Genomic DNA, 13,679 nt, shown 5'->3' on the forward strand with positions numbered 1-13,679 from the left:
GCAGGAGAGGCACCCCCAGCCATGTGGGTACCCGGAAGTTCCATGGCACGCAGGAGAACATACTGCTCCACCACCCCCAATCCATTCCCCCAAGCAGAGGTGCTTGACGCCCATCAGGCTCAGAATTGTAGTTGAAGGTCAACTTCAGTTTGGTTTTTTTCTTAAGATTTTTTTTTCTTAATGTGGACCATTTTTAAAGTCTTTATTGAATTTGTTACAATATTGCTTCTGTTTTGTGTTTTGGCTCCTTGGCCCGAGGCCAGTGGGATCCCAGCTCCCCAGCCAGGGACCCAACCGGCACCCCACCCCACCCCACCCCCATAGCCCTGCACTGGAAGGCAAAGTCTCAACCACTGGATCGCCAGGGAAGTCCCCTCCAGCAGTTCTTATGAGGTCAGTGGGGCCGGGAAAGAAGTCACCCCAGGGACAGAGGCCAGCCTGGGCCCCCACCCACCCACTACCACAGGCCATTCCCAGGAGACTCCTCAGTCCTCATGGCCGCTTCACCAGTTCATGAGAGACATGAAGATGCAGGGTCCCACACAGCTTTATTCTATCTAAAACCAAAACCGACTCCGATTCCACACCTCTTACACCTAAGCTGACCCTTTTTACAACCAATGCCCCCTCCTGGCTTTATTTCCTCCTCCACCTAGCAGTCAGCCTTCAAAGACTGCTACTGGCACTCAGTTTTCTACTCCTCTCCTTGCCTTCCCCATTGAACTGGACTTGAAGCAGCCACAAGTGGGAGAGATCCTGCACCCTGAGGTGTGAACCCCAACCCTGCCATACATCCTCTCTCCAAGCTGCTTTCCTCTACTATAAATCTAGGATTAAGGCTATCTACCTCTCAGGGATTAAATGGGCTAACTGACATCAGGTGCCTAGAATAATTACTGAGCTCCTGCATCTTAGCTCGCCACCTTCTCCTGGGTCCTTTCCACACCACCTTCCTCCAGGCCTCCCCACAGACTGCCAGCAACTGCTTGAGGAAATGAAATGACCCCGAGGTTCAATACCCCTACAAATCTGTGGCATCAGACTTCACCAGGTTCCTTTCTCTAGCTTTCAAAATTTTGTACAATGTAATTTTTTTATGTCTTTTTTGGAGTAAAATTGCTTTACAATGTTGGTTAGTTTTTGCTGTATAACAAAGTGAATCAGCTATATGTATACATATATCCCCACATCCCCTCCCTCTTGCGTCTCCCTCCCACCCTCCCTATCCCACCCCTCTAAGTGATCACAAAGCACCGAGCTGATCTCCCCATTCGATGCAGCTGCTTCCCACTAGCTATCTATTTTATTGTATATATGTCAATTCTATTCTCTCACTTCGTCCCAGCTTACCCTTTCCCCTCCCCGTGTCCTCAAGTCCATTCTCTATGTCTGCGTCTTTATTCCTGTCCTGCCCTAGGTTTCTACAATGTAATTTTTAAATTGTTTTAAAATTACACATTTTATAATTTACACATTAATACGTGCTAGAAAAATAGTAAAAAAAAAAAATCAAACTTAGCAGAAGTATATAAAGTGTGCAGAGGCAAAGGAGAGTCTCTCTTCCTTCCCCACTCCCTTCCTTCCGTAGAGGTAACTACTGTTAACAGTTTGGACCATATGCTTCCAGACCTGTTTCTATGTTAAATATTACACACACACACACACACACACACACACACACACAGCTATTAGGATATCACAAACAGGGCTGCCGTGAACATCCTTGAATGTATCTTTTTCTGTAAGGTGGACTCCTAAAAGTTGAATTGCTTGGTGAAAAAGTTATGTACCCCTCAGCCCATCCCAGCTCCAGAAGGGATGAGGGGAAATGAAAACATAGAGCCTGGCTGAGCTGAGGGACTGAGAAGGGGGAACTCTTTGGACATGCCCTCTGCTCCTGGATAAGGGGGATCCAGCCACCCCCAGATGCAAGACCTCTGTTGATCATCCTCTCCAGGCCCCTGGCCTCCTGATCTTTATTTCTGTCTGTACTCCTAAGCCTTTAATAAAGTGTTTGAATGTTCCAGCCTTTCTCAGATAAGGGAGGGACTGGATGATCCACCCCTAGGCCAGAACTGTAAGGAGGGAGCAGCACTTCCTATAGGTGAGAACAGGAGAGAGAAGCCCCCAGATGCTGTCCTCTCACACCAGAATTCAGACGTACACCTGCATTTCTCTCGTCTATTTGGCTCCAGACCTTGGTACTCGTGGTTCTCCTGGAGCTCAGGATTGACAACCTAATGTGGACCCCCTTCCTCAAAACGACCTTATTAGCTCCGGCCGTCTCAGACTCCTCCACTCCCAACAAGGAGCTCTGCCCCCAGTGCCAGCTCCCTGGCTCCATCCACATTTTCCCACCACACCAGGGGGTCATATCCTCTCCCACCTACTGGAGAAAGTCCCAAATTCCTAACATTGCTGTTATTTGGTTGTAAAGGTCAGAGACCAACTCCACTAGTTCAGCCAGGGTAGGTACTTACTGCTTCATTTCCCAAGAATACCGGAAGGGAAGAATACAGGGACCAGATGCCACTAGGACTGCCTCGCAGTCCTGACACCTCAGCTCTCTTCATGTCGCACTGGATCCCACAGATTCTGTGGCCGGTTCTGCCTTCCTCCTCTGAAAAGTGCACTGTCCAGGTGTGTGCAGGGGGAGACAAGCATGGAGCAGTGTGGGGGAGGAATTTGGTACCTTGGGGGAAAATCACAGGGTCTGCCCTGCAGGTCATGTTGTTATTTAATAACAACAGTCCATGCCTCCCTCTACCCTGGACCCAGTGCCCCAGCCCTGGCTCCGTCCCTGGCCTCTCTCCACCTCCCGGGTAGGTGGGACTGGCCTCAGGCTTCCTCAGGAATGGCCTTCTCAAGAAGCAGGTCACAGGGGGTCAAGTGACAAGCCAAGGTCACACAACTGGATGGGGCACAGCCAGGACCCATGAAGTCCTCCAGCTCTTGTTCTTTCCCTGGGGGGCTCATCCCAACCCACCCAGCCTCCCAACCGCCCAGCCTGTGGCTCTCAGCCAAATTCCACCTGAAAAGAGCACTTGGTTTCTGGGGGGCCAGGATCGCTGTTGACTGCCCCTCCTTCAGGGCAGGAGCAGGGGAGCAACACAGGGTCTCCTGGCCTGGAGGAGGAGAGCAGTGTGTCCAGACAGCCCTGAGATGGGACCTGTGACAGTGATGGCACCGGCCAGCCTGTGTGACAAGCACTTCACGTGTGTGAGCTCACGTATTCCTCAAAACGGCCCCATGAAGTGGTTACTATTGCTCCTCCCGCTCCCCTACCCCTGCCCCCATTTTACAGCCGAAGACACTGAGGTTTTTTAGAACGAGAGCTGACGCAGGTCTTTAATAACCCAATACCCACCCTTTACAAAGGCTCTTAAAAACAGAAGATGCTTCTTTAATACAATGAAGCATATTTATTTCCAGCTAAGAGCTTTCAGGATATTTAAGAGTGAAGCACTAGAACACTCCCCAGGGCTGGGACTCAGCGGGTCTACTCTAAAGAGTGCCCCAAGGCCAAGAAGCCCTTGACTAGAGCATAATTAATGGATTCAGAAATAAAACGAAAGGCAACAACCAGCGCTGCTATTAGCCAATGTTATCTAGACGGTCTGAGAAGTGCAATGAGACGTGGCTTAGAAATTAGAGCGCAGATCCTGGAACTGGAGATAAAATTGATCATTAATGGCAAGTAATGTAGCTTTATATTCAGGATACTCAGAAATCAATTCAAGAGTTACCAACATGAAAGGTTTCCCTACAGTGACCAGATGAAAAGTAAAAAGTAGTACTCTAGACTATCAATGGCCCAATAGAAAATATAATGACAAAAATCACACTAAGTGCCGGGTTCTGGCTTGGCCCTTATATGGAACCCATGTTTCCCCAGACCTCACCTTGGTCACCATGGTGGTAATGACCCACATTTTGCTGGCTCTTTCCCCCTCTGCTAAGGCAGGCCTCCAGCCTCCTGCAACATTTCAGCCAGTTACTTCTGGGAGTGTCTGAGGGGGGTTCTGAGGTGAGGCAGTGAGATCACCCCCCACTCTCTCTTTTGCTGGCACCCCACACCATGTTATCAGCTGGGTCCTGGCACTGACTCCTGAGGCTGTGAAAGCTCAGGCCCTGGAGTCCTCAGGGTGCTGAAGCTCCTCTGGGCTCCAGGCACAAGTCAGGGAAAAGACACACTTACAGGGTCACCAGCCGTGTCTCAGGTTGCCCAAGACTCTCCTCTCCAGGTTTTAACACTGAAAGTCCTGCACCCTGGGAAACCCACAGTCCCAGGCAAACCAGGCCGACTGGCCACCCTACACCTTCATACACACGCGTGTGCGCACACACACTCGCGCACACACACAGTGTCTCACTTTGTCTCCTAGGCCCTGAAGGCATGCTGTTTGCGCCCTGTGTCTGGCAGAGTTTATATCTGGGCAAAGAGCCCTTCCAGCGTCAGTTCACAGATTTTCTACTGGGGACTCAGACTCACGCCCACCCCTGGGTAGAGCAGGGAGACCCCAGAGCCCTGCGGCTTCCCCGTTCTCCTCCCTCGCCTGACGCACATGCTCCTTCCCACCCCTTCCATCCACCTGCCACAGCTTTGGTTAAACCTGGAATTTGCACTACAAAGAAGCATCCCAGTCTAAATATCCCCAAAGCCCTGTGAGGTTGATGTTGTCATCTTTTCGCTATTGGAGAGAACATGGAGGCTCGGGGAGGTTAAGTAACTTGTCCTAGGTCACACAGAGAGCAGACGGCAGAACCTGGGTGCACACTGTGCCCTAACTGACGCCAAAGCCCAAACTGTCTACTGTGCAAGCACTTCCATGAAAATAAGTTTTGGCGATAGTAAGTTACACATGGGAAACTGAGGAGCCAAACATCACTGATGCTTGAGAAGCAGAAAGTGAAATATGATACACCCCAGAGCGACTGTGGGCTGCTTCATTCCCAGGATAAACGGGAGGCAAAGTGCAAAGCAGCACACTGTTTACCAGAAGTATTTGGGGCTTTTTAAATGTCAGCCGCAACGATCATGAATCACTCCTCTTAAAGCTCTTAATCCAAAGTAACCCTCCTTTTTCCTCTGGCCTCTCTCCTGATTCATCAAGTTGCTTCTGATGGCCTGAATCACCCGCCCTGAGTTCTGGGTCTCAGGCCTCCCACGTCCCATGGGAAAACTGTCATTCTCTTCTCTCGGGAGGGGTGTCCTGTATAAGTGTGCCCAAGCCTGCTTGCAGGGGAGAGAAGACTTTGGAGGGGAAAGACTCCAGCCTAAGAAGCAGTGCAGCTGGAAAAAGTCACAGTAGCAGGCTGGGCCTCATAATAACCGGGGTCCCAGATTCATCCCTTCACGTACAGACTCTGTTGAGCGTCTAGCATGTGTAGGCACTGGGCTGGATACTGACGATACAGTGATGGCCAAATAGCCCCTGCCTATCAATGGAGCTCACAATCTGGGGTGGAAGGCAGGCTCCTTCATTCAGCTCCATCAGAGTACAATTATAAGCTGATGAATGCCGTGACGTCCAAGGAGCTCTGACTGTGTAGCACAGTGGGAAATGACTTAACCTTGAACAGAGGAGAGTGAGCACCAGGATGTTTTCCCTGAGCTGAAATATGAATGGATAGCTGTTTTTCCTGCCCAGCACCCATTCATCCTTATAGCTACCTAATTTTCCTCTGGGAAACCACAGTCACGCCTAGTATCAGCGCAAATTATTTGGGTGGAATGTTTCGTATGTACCACATCCCCAGCCACAGAAATTGATATCGAGATAGGCACGTGATCCAATCCAGAGTTAATGTGTGCTGATGTTATTGCCTGAATCCCTGATCAAGCCATACCTGAAGTCAGAATTATGCTGGGACTTTTCGGCTTTAACAACTTCTGCTTTTGATTAAGCCCTTTGGGTCTAAATTTTGGTCTCTTGCAACTAAAAATGTCCTGTCTGGGCTACAAAGTAATAACATTAAAAAGTATATAGGAAGGAACATTCCAGGCAGAGGTAAGAGAAAGCACAGAGTACAAAGGCCCTGAAGTGAGAGGCAGGAGCAGGGTAGGTTCAGGAACCAGCCCCTTCTAAGCTGTTGGCCACTGGTCTGAAGCCCCTTACGATCATTTCCTTTTGAACCTTCACAAGAACTCTGAGATGAGTATTAGCATTCCTATTTTATAGATGAGGAAACTAAAACTCACACAGGGGAGGTGACCTGCTCCAGGTCACAGAATAAGGACACCAACCCAGGCCTCTCTGACTCTGAGATCCATGCTGTTGACCTTCATCTCACGTGTTTCTGTCCCACATATGATCTAACAGGACAACCGTCCCTTCTTTTCCATCCCACTCCTCTGACCAGCTGGTTTCTAGTTGGGTTCAGCCCATGGAGGCACAGAGGAGGTTAGAATGCAGGAGGAAGGGAAAAGCCAGACTGGCTCTGGCAGCTTCACGGCAGTGGCTGCAGCTGGGTTGGTGGCAACAGTAGCTGGTGGTGTGCATAGGGGCGGCACCTCTAGCAGCTCAGCCGCAAGGTGTGTGTCCTTCTGGGGCCTGGCAGCTTCCTGATCCCTTTGGAAACACCCTTGTCATGCTTCTGTGTCTCCAGCTCTTCCAGCATCTTTTAGCCAATTCCTCTCATCAGCACTGCTTTGCCTGAGATATATCGAGTGGTTTGTATTTTGCTGGCTGGCCATGGATTGATGTAATCATTGATGGGGTGACTGTTACGAACAGTCTCACTGGCAGAAGGTGTTACTGCCAGCTGCTGCCGGGGTAGTCCGCTGGGCTCAACAAACAGCGGATAAGGCAGGGATGGGGTCTGATATTGCTCTGCCTGCCTTCAGAGCTTTTAACTACCGAGCCATAGCAACTTCTCATTAAGGCAGGGAAGCCTGTCTGCCTCCTACTGAGCCAGACTTCAAGGGCTTGAGTTAACTCTGGAGAATTATGTCCCAGGCTGCCCATGGACTTAAGGTGACTCTAGAGAGAAAAGTTTTCAGAGAGAATCAGATTTTTAGTTCCAGACTCGAGATCACCTAGGCCAGGACCAACAGGTTGTGATGAAACAGCCTGCCCAAGAGTCAGAACTGCATTCACCCCTGACTGCCACCAGCTCCTGTGTGACTTGACTTGAGAAAGTCCCCCTCCCCCTCCAGTCCCCACCTATGAAAGGAGGAGCTGAGCCATGGCAGACACGGTGTGTTTCCTCCCCAACACACCGTGAAGGGCCTGGGGAGCCGTTCTCCTCTCACCTGCTTCCCGGGCCCTTCCCAGCCCACGGGGTGATGCTTGATTGGTTCCAGCCAATCGCAGTCACTCCTTTCCCCGTGTCAGGGATTGCTTTAGTCATGAGCACGCGACACACCCCTGGTCAATGGGATGTAGGGGGTCTCTGGGGGATGGTGCGGAGAGGGGTTTCTGGGAAGGTTTTCCTCACTCTGAAAATAGGGACACGAGACAGACATCTGACTGCTTTCTGCCTACAGAATGGGTGGGCAAGAAAGGGATGCCTGGCGCTCTTTCAGCAACCTGACCACCGTGAGGGAGAGCTGCCAACACCTGAGGGCGGCAGAGTGGAAAGATGGACAGAACCTGTGTCCTCGCTATCCTGAGTGTAACTCCATAACCGCCCAACATCTGAACTCCTTGTTAGGTGGCGTAAAACAGTTTCGTTGTGTAAGCTATTTTTAGTTGGGCCTTCTGTTATCTGCAGCCCAAAGCCTTCTACCTGACATATGAGGCCACCAGATGAACTTCCCTGTCCTTTTTAGATCTAACATTTTGTGATCCAGCTCCTCTTTTCAAAGGGGCAAGAGGGGACTTGTCCAAGGCCACACCATGCGTGTGGTGGAGCCAGGACCCCAAGCTGCTGCATTCTCTCCCACCATATACCCCTTTACCCCTTTGCGCGAGCCCTTTACGCAGTGATGGACATCACTTCTTCTTTCTAAGAAATGCTTCATTTGTCACACACAACTTCTGAGTTGAAGGGGAGTATGGGGTTGGATAAAGATGACCCTAGAGGACTTCCCTGGTGGCGCAGTGGTTAAGAATCTGACTGCCAACGTAGGGGACACGGGTTCAAGCCCTGGTCCGGGAAGATCCCACATGCCGCGGAGCAACTAAGCCCCTGTGCCACAACTACCGAAACCTGCATGCCTAGAGCCCGTGCTCTGCAACAAGAGAAGCCACCGCAATAAGAAGCCCGCGTACCGCAACAAAGAGTTGCCCCCACTCGCTGCAACTAGAGAAAGCCCGCGCGCAGCAACGAACACCCAGCGCAGCCAAAAATAAATACATAATACATAAATTTATTAAAACGAGAAAAGATGACCCTATATAATTTCCCACCCTGCAGCCTGTCCCTCTGCATGGGTGGGGTCTGACTCCTTCCCAGCACATAATTAGTAAGCTTGGCAGTGATGGTGCTGCCAGCATCCATGGGCCACCCAACTACCGTGCTCCCAGCCGCAGCTGATCCAGAAGATCACAGAGGGTGAGCTCAAAGAGGCTCCTCTTCCTTCTGAAATGTGAAAACTTGCCAGTCCCACATGAAGGCTACAGAGAGCTCGGAGAATCCTGATTTCTGGCCTCCCTTTGGTAGGAGACCAGACTTGTGTAAATTTAGTGTTCTGCTGGCCCACGGTGGCAACTTGTGAGATCCTCCTGGTTGCTGGCCACCCAAGGGATAGAACCTGGGCATCTCTGCTGGAATCAGCCCCATCCCAAAGGGAAGCAGGGAATCTCAGCCAGGAGAGAAAGAAGGAGAAGGATTCCATCCCTCCACAGAGACTCAGCCACAGAGCTAGCTGGAGAATCAGGCAGAACCAAAGTCATGTCATTGCAGCAAGGATTTTTCTTTAGTATTTTTACCTGACTGTGACTATTTAGGCAGGGAAAAGCCAGGTTTTCTCTCCCCTCACAGTGCTTATTCTTAGACCCTGGACAACCAGGTCAGATTTGTGAGGTTTGGAGTGACAGTCACAGAGGAGGCCTGCAGCCCAGGAGCCCACCTTTCCCTCTTCAAGGCTGATGGTCTAAACTTACTCTCTGGTATCAGTCAAGGACTTTAGTTTGTAAGTCACAGGATGCAACACTGGCTGTTTTAAGCAAAGAAACAAAGGACTTTTGGGGAAGGGCTATCAGGATGCTTTGGGCTGTAAGCAGCACAGTAACAACGGGACTTCTTACGTCACATGACAAGAAGTCAGGCAACAGGTGCTCCAGGACTGGTTCAGCGGTTGTGCGGTCACGTGGTCCCAACCCCCAACAGAGCCTGACGAGCCCCACCTCCTGGTACTCGCACCCTTGTGTAGCCCCTGCCCTGTTAAATAGCGCTGTGAGGACTTCCCTGGTGGTCTGGAGGTTAAGACTCTGGGCTTCCACTACAGGGGGCACGGGGTCTGTCTCTGGTTGGGGAACTAAGATCCTGCATGCTGCACGGTGCGGCAAAGAAAAAAAACCAAAAAACTAAAAAATAGCGCACGGCGCTGTGGCCTGTAGGACACTGCAGAAATGACGCATGTGACTTCAAGGCTGGCTACATGGTAAAAGTCACTGTGGTTTCCACCTCATTCTGTCCCTTGGATCACTTGCTCTGGAGGAAGCCAGCTGCCGTGGGGTGAAGACACTCAGGCAGCTGTAGGAGAGGCCCATGTACAGAGGAACTGAAGCCTCTTACCAACAGCCTCGTGGGTGAGCCATCTTAGAAGTGGATCCTCCGGCCCGATCAGGCCTTCAACGGTCTGCAGCCCCGACCAACAGTTTGACCACAACCTTGTGAGAGAACCGGACCGGAGCCACCGGCTTAGCCACAGCAAGCTAGGCCTTGGACTGAGTTTCTGCACATCACCCTCACCACGTGCATGCAGTAGGCATTATTATGTCCCTCATGCTGCAGAGCAGGAAACGGCACAACCAGGAGGTGGCTGAGATAGCATAAGACAAAGCCCTCCCTTTAGGGGTCAGGCTGGGAGAGCTGCCCCATCTCCTGCTTAACTGTAGCACTTCAGGGACCCCCTGTTCTAGGCCACGTGCCCTGGGTGTCTTGGACCCCAGTTATTCCTCCAGGATAGGGCTCTGCCAGTACCTCCCAAACTGCCTAGCTTTCTGGTGGGGCCAGTGGGAAATCTTTACTCCCAGGTTCGCTGAATCCATGTCTGCACTTACCCCTGCCTTGTGCATCCCCGAGCTGACAACTCACCCTCAGCCTTATCCACAAACGCAGACAGTTCCCGGGTTGCACAGGTGCTCCTGAAGGCAGTATGTCCAGGAACAGCGATGCTTCATTAGAAACAAGGCCACCTGAGGCATGACGCAGCACCCCCAGGAGTAGATTCCATCCCAAAGTGGCCCTCGGGGAGGTCCCTGCCACAGCGAGTCCCGTACAGGGCTGCTGCCAGCGGCATCGTCTGGTGCCAGGTCTCTCCTGGGGGTTAGGCTTATGCAACTCTTTCTAGGATTTAATTTCCTTTTTCCTTTTTGGTCTCTATGTTCGTTACTATGCCTGTGTCTGAATGAGTTTTGTGCAACTCCTATGTAAGCGGGTAAGAAGGAGCTAAACAGCCGGGAGCAGTAGGGTCGGAGAAGGACAGTGGGTCAGGCTGTCACTATTCATTGGAGAACCAGTGGCTTTCAAGTTGCTTCTTAGGAAGGGAACAATTTTGTCAAAGGATATAAGCGCAGGAAGCACTGAAGCCTTTGGCGAGATGGGAGTAGAAACCTGACCCCTCATCAGTCCCTCACTCCCAGGGGCAGCCCCCGAGGCAGCTCTGCGGAGAACAGTGAGCACTTTCAGGACTGCCCACCAAGCCCCCACCCCCTGCACAACTGGCAGCGCAACAAACCAGCATCTGTCAAGGCTTTAGTCCTGTTTCCCTACCATTAGGATTAGGTGCAGCTTCATGTGCCAGAGAAGCCTAAGTAACAGCAGCCTATACAGCACAGACGTTGATTTTTCTCACTGGTCAACAAAGCCCAAAGGGAGTAATCAGAGATGCAGGCTCAGGTGATCCAGACTCAGGACCATCTGAGCGGCCGGAACTCACTGTGCAGGCACCGGTCTAGCAGCCCAGCCTTCTCGATCCCCAGCACGTGGCTGCGCCTCATGGCTCCAGGCCGCTTTCTCTCACGTTCACAGGCTGGCCAGAAGGAGCTGACTGACTCCCCCGGTTTGCCCAGGACAGAGAGAGGGCTCAGGACGTGGCACTTTCCGTGCTAAAACCAGGAGAGTCTCAGGCAAACCAGGACGAGTGGGTCACCCTAGACGAAGGGCATGGACCCTCCCTTCAGGACACTTTGTGGAAGTCATACAACATGTTTCTTCTATCTCACCGGCCAAAACTTAATCACGTGGCCCCGTTTAGCTGCACAGGAGGCCGGGAGATGGCGATTTTATTCTGGTGGCCATATATTCCGTTAAACACTTACTATAAGAAAAGAGGGGGAAACAGATATTGGGATCAACAAGCAGTCCCTGCTGGTGTCCCTCCTTCATCCCAACCCGCCCTCTGAGCACGTCCCGCTGCTGCACCTCACACAGATGCAGGCTTTCCCCTTGCCTCTGACTTCTCTTTTTCTGCTTGGCTGCAGTTAAAATTTCCCTCCGGCAACGTGGCTCCCAGCTGCCCTGGGTATCGTCACCCCAGCCTGTGCTTAATCCAGGCCGGAGACTGGACTGCTGGAGTCACAGCCTCCTGAGCCACCTCAACTAAACTGCCATCCAGGCCGGATGCTAGGCTTCCTTATTGAAGAGCTTCAAAGGCAAGGAAGTCTCAAGGTTCGTGGGCAAGGCAAGAAGGGCAAAAACAGCCTTCCCTTTCCTCCCCTCCCCTCCCTTCTCTTTCTCTTCCTTCCCTTTCCCTTTCCATCCCCCTTATCAGACATCAGGTACTAAAGGTACCATGACAAATGAAACAGACACAGTTCCTGCATCCAAGAGATTACACAATAGCCTATGGAACAGACAGTGAAACAATCCTGTATAACAGGTATGACAAGGACCAAGATAGAAAACCAGTGCTGTGCGGTGCCTAGAACAGATCCCCAATCCAGATTTGGGGGTTCGGAGGGTTTCCTAGAACAGAAGACCAAATTTGGTCCTGAGGGACAAGTAGGGGCTGAGTCCTGACGGATGAGTAGAATGAGCTAAGTGGGAGAAGGGAGTGTTCCAGTACATGAAGCAGCCTGTAGAAAAGCCACAAGGCAGGAGAGAATGTGGTCCCTTCAAGGGACTGGAAGCAGCTCAGGGAGGTTGGAACTAGGAGAAGGGAGGGGCTGTGCTGGGAAGTGGCTAGAGATGAAATGAGGGCGGTCATCAGGGGCTGCATCACAACCGTCCTCATGAGCCATGATGAGAAGTTGGCACTTTGCCTGAAAGGACCACCTGGGCCACCTGCCTCTTAACCACCCAGTTGCCCTTGTACTCTCAGCTGTCATCCAGGGCTTGTCCTGGGTCAATCCCATCATGAACTGGCCTGGTGGGCAGTGGCTGATAGTAGAAGACAAGAGTGTAGCTGGACCCCTAGGAAGGTATCCTGCCTGGTCGGGCCAGAGCTGAAGATGAGCCAGCCCTGCCCACTGCCACACTGTGGGGTGACAGATGTCCCACCCTGTGCCCCATGCCCGCCATTGGGTGGTTTAGCCTCTCCCCTGCTCCCAGACCTGGGCCCTGCTTCCCCACCTCCCTCTGGTCAGGAAATGTTCTGACAGCCCATTCTAGCAGGACCTCAGGATGGAGGATTTGGGGGCCCCTCGCCCAGGGACATGCAATTGGTCCGCCTCCACTCCTTGGGGGAGGGTTGTAAGGAGCTTCCCGTCCGGTAGCCACTTGCTTGCTGGTGGGCATGGGAGCGAGCGGTGGGGTTAGGGACTGCCTGAGGGACTGCAAAGCTGCAGCGGTCTGGCATGCTTCTTTATTTTTTCTAATTCAATTTAAAGCTGACTCTAAGTCACTATCCCACTGAGCTGCTAAGAAATTCAATCTCAGGCATATCATTGAGCTTCCCTCCCCCAACTCCAATGTTTGTCAAGGTGCCGGGATCTTAAGACAGTACCAAAGCCTTGGGGTGACCCCTCTGGTCATACCAGTGGCTGCAGGACTGTCCCCTATCCCAGCCCTTGTACCCCCTGAGGCGTGGGGACTCAGCTGATCTGGGGTGCCCCTCGGGGTGTGGGAATTGCAGGCAAGAGGTGTGCACTCTGCGTCTAGCGGACCCTCCCTGAGTGTACCTGGCAGCCTTTCTTTCCCTCCAAGGCCTTGCCACCTCCTCACACTGCCTGGAGTCAGGGCGTGGGGACTCTCCCTACCCTCCCCTGTCCTAATCACACTCTGTCCCTTTCCCGACTTGGGTAGAAATCTCTCTCTCTCCCTCCTTTTAGCTCTTAAAAGCCCACCCTTTCTTCCTCTTCTAGGATGTGTCACAGAATCTCCACAGACCCAAGGTTATTACCAAAGAGAGCCATCGACTTCCGGAAGCTTCTGTGCTCTGACCACCCAAAATACCCAAAGCAAGCAAATACCAAGAGACTGGCTCCCTGCTTGAAAGAGCCAGGGGAGGGAGGGATACAAACTTAATATCTCAACAAATCATCTGGCCTCTTCTGCATGAGGAAGGGCATGTCTCTTACTGTCACAGGTACTGCTGTTGTCAATCTCACACACTTCCTGGCTCTGTC

Source organism: Phocoena sinus, chromosome 2 (assembly GCF_008692025.1).
Source record: "Phocoena sinus isolate mPhoSin1 chromosome 2, mPhoSin1.pri, whole genome shotgun sequence".
Taxonomy (NCBI): domain Eukaryota; kingdom Metazoa; phylum Chordata; class Mammalia; order Artiodactyla; family Phocoenidae; genus Phocoena; species Phocoena sinus.